Consider the following 10,123-nt stretch of genomic DNA (forward strand, 5'->3'; position numbering starts at 1 on the left):
GATCATTAAAAAAAATAATGTAAGTAATTATATTCATAGAAATTAGTATATAGAAATTAATTTTAAAAAAGTAAAGACTTGAGTGTATGATATAAAATTAACTAAATAAAAATATCAGTGAAAGAAATAATTAAAGCTTAAACTTATCACATTGTTAAAAATAATTACATATGAAATCACTAAATATTTTTTATTTTATCAATCACATATATGATATATATACTTTTTCAAAATCTTGAAGGAGCCAATGCCACTATTTGTGTAACACCCTAATATTCATATCCTTATACTCGAGTGATAAGTCAATGATAATAAGGTGGTACAACTCTCAGGGTGGATTATAATACATAAACATATATATAAGTTGAAAGGAGGTATTAAACGAGAAGCCTGAAAAATGAGTAAGGTACAAATAACAAGGAAAAATAGAAAAAAAAGACAAGGTGTATAATATATATATATATATAAGCACAATAGCCACTAGTCGCAACCTGCGAAGTTTAGGTCGACTAGGGTACAGAAATAAAATCAGTTTGACAACAATATTTCCTATCTCTCCCAAAATATACATCAAAGACTCTATAGACAAGTTTTCAAAATGATAAATACATACATATAAGTAAGTTTTTTAAGATAAATACGGAGAGATTCTAAGCAAAGTAAAACAGGAGTCCAATGATCTTTGCCATCTTTTATATGAATCACAACTCACTGCTGATAAAAGTACGGTAAAAGTGCCAAATAAATACAATGCACTATAATAGAAACTCACCAAGCATCCTAAGCCTCCTTTCATCAACTATTTATCCTAGGTTCTCACTAATCCATAAATAGACCACTATTATAAGGGAATACTAAATCTAATTCATCTTTCTCATCTTTTCCAACTCTCCAACATAACAGAACCAGAATCATGAATAGAACCATCACTAGCTACTTTGTCTCAGTAATTCTGTATCAATACCTCATATCTTCACCTGGAACAAGTGAAATCACTTCACTACGTCTACCTAGGTAGCTAAAATCATCTCATTTAATATTCATCATTATTAATCAATCATTTCATCATTTCATTTCAACAAGAGCATCCCTCAGCGTCAACCGACACCAGCATGAGGGACCTCTCAGTTGTACAAACACAAGCAACACAAACAAGTAATACACAAGTAGATTCAAGTAAGGCAAATAGCATATAATCACATAGTATGGCATATTCAATTAGGCAAACCAAATACAAATAAGCAAACCCAAACAAATCAAACATATGCAAATGACGTATGGCTGTCCTATGGCTGATGATATCATCTGTTGGTTACATAGCCAACCCGACATGTCACTACAAAAAATGAGGTTTAAAATGACATTTATATTACGGCTAGTATTCAAGTATTATGGCATTTTATGATGCTGCCATAATTAATTTGAATAAAATGGCAATTTTCGGTAACTTTGGCAGTTAAAACCGCCATTATCAGAGCACATTATGAAAAAAAAGCCCAAACAAAGGAAAACCCAAAAGCAAGGAAAATCCAAATATCTTAAATTGAATGTGTTCCCCCAACAAGGAAAACCCTAACACGCATTGTCACCACCGTCAAATCCAAAAACGACAATCTGTGCTCTGCTCCGGCAACGTTCTGCACCAGCGACTGTTCTGGCAACGATCTGCTCCGGTAACGATCTGCTCCAGCGAATGATCCGGCGATGATCTGCTCCAGCAAAAGCTCCGGCGACAATTTTCTCGGCGTTCTCCTCCGACGAGATTGTGTGCTGTGAACTGAAACGTTGTCTCCAGCGACGATCTCCTCTAGCGGCGCGTTCTCCTCCTTCAGTGAGCTTCTATGATTTGGATTTGATATGAAGATTGCCGCTCATCTCATCGCTGTCATTCATCTCTGCGCCATCGCAAGCAACACCGTTTTCAATCTGGCTCATCTCCTTGCCGTGGCAAGCAACGCCGTTGTTGCTGCCTTCAGCAAGCTTCTACAGTTTGGTTTCGCGATCTCTATCACTTCTAATAGGTAACTCTTCGTTTTTTTTAGATCTACTTCATGCTCTAGTAGGAAAAAATAAAGAATGCTGGTTCTGTTTTTATTATTGTGTTTTTAACTTTCATTGATCTTTTGTGAAGTTGTTGTTGTTAGCTTGTTACTGTTGCCTTTTCTGTTGTGTTGTTATTTTTTTGCTTCTTATTTTATTTAGTTTGAGACCTAATATGTTCTATTGAACTGATTAATCTGCATCATTTGTCCGAAATTAGTACAAAACATGGCGTGTGTGTATTTTCTGATGTAAGTGCTTGAATGATGGTTAAATGCAATAATGAAGAGACACAAAGCACTGCTAATCTATTCCATGAATGTTGTGTTAATGTTTGAATAATAAGTGTGTATTTTGACTTTCAATTTTTTATTTTCTTGCTAATTCAGAGGTATATAAAAGATCATAAAGGTGTTTGAACAATTTTTCTTCTGGATTGGAGGCTTTTGTCCCTCAAAAATTCTAAAGGTGATGCTTACTATCTAATTAAATAAAAGATGTTGAGAAAGCTTCCTCAATGTGAATGAGAGCACCAGTTTTGCATGTAAATGGTGATATGATGCATTATTAATAATTAAAAAAAAACCATTTTGATTGCAGATTTTGGTCCCTAGGATTGAAACCATGACAGAGCAACAAAGGTCAGACATAAGCAACCTTGGAAAATCTTGTCAGCAAGCAGAAGATGCTCTTTTCACAAGGCATGGACAAATTTCAACAAATGGTTTTAGAATCTGTAGTCGTAGGACAACTTGAAAAACAAACTAACACTCCAAAAATGTCTACTGCAATGGAGAGATTGGCAGGTCTAATGAGCTTTGTGAACCAAGTAAGAAATTTACTTCACTTTCTTGAATGAAAAGCCGTTAGTTATATTCAATTTAACTTTCACCGGTTTATTATTTTACCGCTGTGTCAGTTACAGCAATGATTGAACACAATTCTGCAATAAAGAATAACCCAATTTGTTTTAGAAGTGATGAAACTAGGAAACAGTATAGTGTTGTTCCAACCCATGTTACTTAAAGGAAAAGAAAACAAACAAAAGAAGGAAATAAAACATCTTCATTCACTAACTTGAAGATTGAGAACTAGAAAATTGAAGGAAACTTTACTATGTTTGAAACTTGACAAGATTGTCATTTATATGCTCATACCTTACAAGGGCGCCATGATGCTTCAGTCCCTCAAACCCGTGAAGCAGTTCAACCACCACATTTGCTCCTTCGCCATCTACAGCCACGACATGTCTCGCCAGATCGAGACTCACCACTACTGCTCCCGCCTCAACCAAGACTTTCTCCAGTGCGTTGTCTACGACTCTGACGACGCCAACGCCTGCCTCCTCGGTCTAATTACTCCCTCACTTCCCATGCATCATGCATGCATGTTTCTTCTTGTTATTTAAACTAACTTGCTCACTCTATATGAATGCGTGCCAGGTGTGGAGTACATCATTTCTGATAGGATCTTTGAAGATCTGCCTGATGAGGAGAAGAAGCTTTGGCACTCTCATGCTTATGAGGTTTTTCACTTTCATTCTCTATTTTTATTTTGTTTCCCTGTGTCATAAATATTTTATCTTAGACTAGTTGCATTGTTATTAAATTTGTACCTATTTATATATTTGTTCATAGTTTTCTAACCTTATTAGTTTCAACTTTTTTTAGTTTTTACTTGATTCTACTGTTTAGTGTTTTATGTTTTATGACTTCAAGAGAAATTAGATTGGTCAGTTTAATAGGAATTTTCTCAGTAAGCATTCTAGATACATTGGAGAATCTTTCACAACTATCCTTACTTGATGGAAATGATTTATCTGGTTCTATACCAGAAACATTAGGACTAGTTCAGACACTTGAGATTCTGTAAGTAATTACCTCATATTTCAGTTTTTTAATAAATTTTCTCGACTCTTTCTACCAATCTAATTTTATTTTTTTTCTTTATATTATTTGACTAGTTATATATTGTTTCTAATGACATCTTTTCATTGTTATAATTTCAATTTATAACAGCCGGCTTGATAGAAATTCCCTGACAGGAGAGGTTCCTACAAATCTTTGTAAGAGATGAGTTTGGATAATGAAGTTGGAGTGTTGGAGCAAGAAACAAAGATGTTGGAGCAAGTTCCCAGGATGAAACTCACACAAGAGACCAAGAAACTAAGGCAGGCTTGTTTTAAAGTTAATTAGAAAAGGAGAAAACTTTTGGTCTCCAAATCTTATTCATCATCACTTAGCTAAGCTACTTGTCTTGTATATTCATATTATAAGTAGTAAATACATCACTTATTAGATGGTTTAAATACATTATTAGATATTAACATAGTTTAGGAAACTGCATGGTAGATTTGACTGATTAGTGTTTATTGCAATGCTTGTATTTTGGTAAGTTTAGTAAGACAAGGTTTTGTATAAGAGTTATTACTTTTGATTTTCAATAATAAAAAATTATATATTATATTAATATTTTGTATACGAGTTATATAATATTTCATTTATGGATTATGATTTTTTGCTATTGTGAAATTTTAATCACAATTATTTATTTAACGCAATAAAAATGACAGTAAAAATTATTTTTTTAAACGATAAAAAATGTCACTGTCAGGGTAAAACGGCAGTTCAAAAATGCCTTTTTAACTAATAAAAACGCTACTGTCAGGGTAAAAATGGTGGTTCAAAAATACCGTTTTAACCAATCAAAACGCCACTCTGTCAAGGTAATAATGGCGGTTCAAACTGCCGTTTTAACCTATCCAAAAATCGCCATGTTAACGCTGGAAATAACAGCGGTTTGAACTGCCATTTTAACCAACCAAAACGCCACTCTGTCAGGGTAATAATGGCGGTTCAAACTGCCGTTTTAACCTATCCAAAAATCGTCATTTTAACCCTGGAAATAACGGCGGTTTGAATCGCCATTTTAACCTATTCAAAAACCGTTGTTTTAACCCAGGAAATTGTGGCAGTTTTCAGAAAACCTCCGTAATAACGAAAATGGCACCCAGAATTACGTCACTGTACGAAACCGCCATTCTTAGTAATAATGGCAGTTCAAACCACCGTAAATACCAAAAAAAATCGTCGTTTTTACCAGAAATTTTTGTAGTGTGTCCTGTTAGCGAACCATTGGACAGTCCCTGCGAGTGCGCATCCCCAAGCTCAAAATCATAATCATTCAAAATAAAAATATCCATGGGAGAGAGCTCATCCGGAAAGGTCTAAGTGTCTGGCCACTCTTACGATGCAGGGTCAACAGAATTTCGGATCTCAACCTGGAGCAAGTGGAGCCGACCCACTGCATCTACCTAAGAAAATCCAAAATTCAGATAACTTCTCAAATCTCAAATCATTCTTGACTGGGAGCAAGTGGGGGCTAACCACTGCATCTACCCCAAGAGACTCAAACCAAACTCGGAGCAAGTGGATCAATGCCACTGCATCTACCCAAGCAGGTGTATCACAATCAGGATCATATTCAATATCAATCTCATAATCATTATCATTCTCATTATTAATCTCGTAATCATCACCATTCTCTTTATCAATCTCATAATCATCATCATTTTCATTAAGAATCTCATCATCATCATCATTCTCATTAATAATATCATAATCATCATCATTCTCACTTAACATCTTGTTCATTTCTCTCAATTTTACTAACTCAATTCGTTTGGCTTTATCCTTAACTCTTCCATTCTCAATTCTACCGGCTCTAGACTCGTATCAAAGTTTATAAAGGTTTAGAGACCAAAAGAATAGTTGAAAGCCATAAAAATATATTTTTCCAAATTCTAGGAGGTGTGCGCATGCATACATGTGGTGTGCGTACGCAGAGGCTAAAAACTTGGGATCCGCGTACGCATGCAAAGCTCCGCGTACGCATGAGTTAAAAATTTAGTTAGTCACGTATGCATGTCAAAGGCCACGTACACATTCATATAAAAAAAACTGAAAATCTGATGTTGCAAAAATCAGCTTTTCAGTCCAATTTTCAAAACCTCATAACTTTTTCCACAAAATTCCTTATTCAACCATTCTTGAACCGTTGGAAATATCGATAAATGAATTTTCATAAAAATATAATCTTGAAAGTTTTTCAACTCCGAGAATTGAGTTGCGGCCCACCGAAGTTGGCCAAAAATCTATTTTTACAAAAAATACACATTTACCAATTTTCCAATGATTCACTAGCCTCAATCATTTTCGACTAACAAAATGAACCCAAACCAACTGCAGTTACATATTCACACACAACCAAATTCAAACCTACTCCATCTACACATTCCAACTCAAATACATCCAGGGACGGACCTACATAGGGCAGGAGGGGATTCTCAATTTAGTGACCCTTATTATTTATTTGTTTATCTTTCGTTCTATTTTATTATATGTAATTATATTGCATATAAATTTCTAAAGTCAATTGATCAATTTATTAATTTAGAATATATATTTTTTGTTTTCATAAATAGTAATAAAAAATATTTTAAAATAGTAATGATTATTTGATTACATATATAGATAGAGACATTCAATCAAGTTGATAATGAAATAATTATTTAACATTTTCAAAATATGAAAACAAGAAGACAAGTACCTTCAAGATTTGAAGAAAAAAAATTAGCAGCTAATGTAATTTTTTACTTTTTTTGTATTTGAATAATTAATGTGTGCTTTTATTTTATTAAATTTGAATTAATATATCTTTTGATAATAATATGCATTATTTTTGCTCCCTCAACATAAATTTTCTGGGTCCGTCACTGAATACATCCATTCCACATTTCAAAAATCTCATTTTTCACTATTTCATCAATCAATCAAATTCTCATACATTCCGTACCAATTTTCATTTAATCTCATACATTATCACACAATTCAATCATCACTTACCGTCCTTACCTTTTTCTGGCCTCCGGTCCAAAATCTACGGCCTCTAGCCCAAATTCACAATTTCAATGCATATTCCACAAACCAATAATCATTATCCTATTCATCAAATTTTTCAACACACCAAACATGCAATTTCACACAATTATCAACTCAATCATTAATTTACATAACATATCAACTATACATATTAATACCAACCATTTGCACAATCCAAACCTAATCCTATGGGAATCTAGCCAAGGAATTCTCATCACACCACATGGTACTTAAATGAAACTTAAACCGTACCTTAATAACGGCGGTTCACACCCAAACACATCATAACTCAAGCTTCCAAAGCTCTCAATCATCACCAATAAGCTTTAGCCACCAACACCTTGTTCCATGTTCTCCAAATACAACCAACAACACTAATATAACCAATTTCACATATATACATTAATCTAGGGTTCATAAAATTTGATAAATTACAAGGGTTTGAGGATTTCTTACCTTAGTCCGTAGGAAATAGAGATAGAACCCACTTAGAATCTATGTTATAGTATCCTTAAACAATCAAAATCACAAGATTTCAACACTAACTACCCAAAATGCATAACAATGAGAAATTTCGAAAACTGGACAAAGATTTCAGATTTTCATACTGCAATACTTACATAGAAATGAAGAGAACGAGGAGAGCGATGCGTGACCGCAAACGACTCGTTAATCAGATCTCCGAATAAAAAATTATGGTGGTTTGAAGTTTGATGGAGTTAGAATTTTCTCTCTTCTTCCTCTCTTCTCTATTTCAGCATCCCACTCACTTTTTCTAGGGTTAATGAGCTGAAATGCTCATAACTAAGATTTATATATGTTGGATCTTGGGCCCACTTGGTCCCGGATCACTTGGTTTATCCCGTTGTCCCAATTTTGGGACAAAACCTTTAAGATTAGCATTTTAAATCGCGCTTTAAATATTTTTATTTTCTAAATCATAAATTCTAACTTTTTAATCTCTCTCATTCATAAATTATTTTTCTCAGCTGCAGTACCAGACAGATCTCAGCCGGTACTGCCGGTCAAATTTTCATTATGCGTTTTCACGTAAAAAGCTATGTTTTCTGACTCGAAAAAATTCAATGAGTCCAAATATCATATTTAAATTTTCAAATTATGATTCTACATTTTTCTAACCATTTTTGTCCATATTTAATTTATTATTTATTTAATTACGATTTCACCAGATTTTATAATTCCCCCCCCCCCTCTTGGATCTGTACCTGGCAAGTAGGGTGTCTCATGCTCTCAATTGCTTTATATGCTTAAATTCCAATGCTATCTTTTCTATCCATCATTTGGTTTTTTTTCACTCTATATATGTAGGTCTTTCCTCCTCATCCGCTCATCCAAATTCTAACTACACACAATAGTTTTCTATTAATATCCAACATTATATTACGAACGAAATTTATTTTTCTTATATACTATTATTCGATAAAAACTTAGCTATTAACCAATAATAGTTCAAAAATTTTTACTTTTTTAAAATATTGAAAAACTTTTTATTCTATTTTTTAATTTTTTGACATTAATAAATGTTGATTGTGTAAAAAAACTTGATAGATATTTTTAGAATACAAAAAAAATATTATTCTAGTTTATCTTTTAGTTGGGTTAATTGTCTCTAATGAATTAGAAGATTTAGTTTTCGTTGTTGGTTATTAGAATAAACCTAGTGAAATGAGTATGTCAGATTGTAATTTAAAATGTTGGATAATATAGTTTTCAGTATGGACTATTCAAATAAACCAAGTAAAATGAGTATATTAGATTTCAATTTAAAATATTGGTTAACAAGGATGTTGGTTTTCGGGTGTCAGCAATTTTTGGTGAAAGTGCGGATTTTATTTGAAAAGTCTTTCTGGTTCCATTCAATAATTGATAAAATTGATTTCAAATCCACTTATCTTATATCGGATGGCTTATCGGTGTATATTGAATTGTTGCTGACAATTTCATTAATTAAAATTGATTTTCACAGATGGAATCTTGCAATATCGAGGATGCAGGCGGTGTGCACGGCAGGGTAAGAGATAGGAATGGGAATGGAGAGCATGGGTGTAATGAGGATTTTGACGATACATGTGATGTCGGTGCCGTCGACACTGTATCTGATGAGGATACATCAGACTACGGTAACATTATCGGATTCAGTAACCAGTAGATAATGAGAGTGCCTATGAATTTTATTATAAATTTGGGAGATGTCATGAATTCGGTGTGCGCAAAGGAGATTATGGGAAGAATGACGATAAAAATTTGATACGAAAAATGTTCTTTTGCAGTAAGACAGGATTGAGGGATAAAAAACACCTTCGTATATTGGATAGACAAAGGGGTCACCTTTGTATTATTATATTTTAAAATTCCAACAAATATATTAACATATTCAAAATGTTTACCAAGGATCTACGAAAACAATTTTAATTGAACACTAAATTCTATCATCGATCTACAATCGTTACAATACAAAAATTTTATCACGTACAAAAAGTATTATCATCAAAATAAATTCTAAATGAACCAAAACTAAATTCTAAATACAAAACTATTTTATTCTTGTGCACTATTATAATTTTTTTATAACATAAATTATTCATCCTACTATAAAGATTAACCATAACTAATAATAAAATCATAACTAATGAACGATTATACTCTAAAATATTATTAAGAATATGATTATTAAGAGTATTAGAATAAAAATAACATGTGAAAATACGACTAAATTAACATTTTTAACATCACAAAAACATATCTTCACAAAAAAAAAGTCCACTTTTCATAAAATAAAATCAATTAACACCTAGATCCAAACAAAAAAAAATTAATTAAGACCCAAACCCAAAAAAAATCAACCAAGACCCAAACCCACAATAAAGTATGTTTATTATTTTGGTTTTCTATAAAAAAAACAATTAAGACCCAAACCCAAATAAAAAATTTGGCCTGGCTCAAAAACTTATCTCCATAAAAAAAAAAAACCAAAATCCAACCCTTCGTTATCATTCATAATTGATAACTTATTACATGTATAACAACTCTATATTATTAAATATTTTAAGTCACCCACTACATACAGCCCCTTTTAAATTTTTTATCACTGCATTCAATGCATTAAAAACTAAAAAATAAAA

At 32.6% G+C, this 10,123-nt stretch overlaps 2 long non-coding RNA genes across 2 annotated transcripts; one reads left to right on the top strand and one right to left on the bottom strand.

Moving 5' to 3' along the window:
* LOC110263402 lies at window positions 3,801-4,170 on the top strand. Its single transcript, XR_002348967.1, has 2 exons — window positions 3,801-3,908; window positions 4,059-4,170. It is a non-coding gene; the product is annotated as an uncharacterized LOC110263402 (long non-coding RNA).
* On the bottom strand, window positions 3,984-5,001 carry LOC110263403. Its single transcript, XR_002348968.1, has 2 exons — window positions 4,733-5,001; window positions 3,984-4,677 (listed from the first exon to the last, which is right to left on the bottom strand). It is a non-coding gene; the product is annotated as an uncharacterized LOC110263403 (long non-coding RNA).

The sequence above is a fragment of the Arachis ipaensis genome, chromosome B06 (genome assembly GCF_000816755.2).
Source record: "Arachis ipaensis cultivar K30076 chromosome B06, Araip1.1, whole genome shotgun sequence".
Lineage (NCBI taxonomy): Eukaryota > Viridiplantae > Streptophyta > Magnoliopsida > Fabales > Fabaceae > Arachis > Arachis ipaensis.